Here is a 319-nt window from a genome sequence, read left to right as displayed (position 1 = left end):
GTGGTGAGACCTGCAATGCTCTATGGCGCTGAATGTTGGCCTTTAAAAGAGAAGCATAATAATAAGTTAAGTGTTGCTGAGATGAGAATGATTAGGTGGATGAGTGGCTTTACACTTAGAGACAAAATGCGAAATGAATATATTTGTGATAGGGTTGGTGTAGCTCCTACGACGGACAAAATTAGAGAAAATCGTCTTAGATGGTTTGATCACATTAAACGTCGACCATCTGATGATCCGATTAGGAGAGTAAATGTTTTAGATTCAACTTGTGTTAAGAAAGGAAGAGATAGACTTAGGAAGACTTGGGCTTATTGTA

Source organism: Phalaenopsis equestris, unplaced genomic scaffold (genome assembly GCF_001263595.1).
Source record: "Phalaenopsis equestris unplaced genomic scaffold, ASM126359v1 Scaffold000084, whole genome shotgun sequence".
Taxonomy (NCBI): Eukaryota; Viridiplantae; Streptophyta; class Magnoliopsida; order Asparagales; family Orchidaceae; genus Phalaenopsis; species Phalaenopsis equestris.
Note: the sequence above shows the minus strand (reverse complement) of the source record.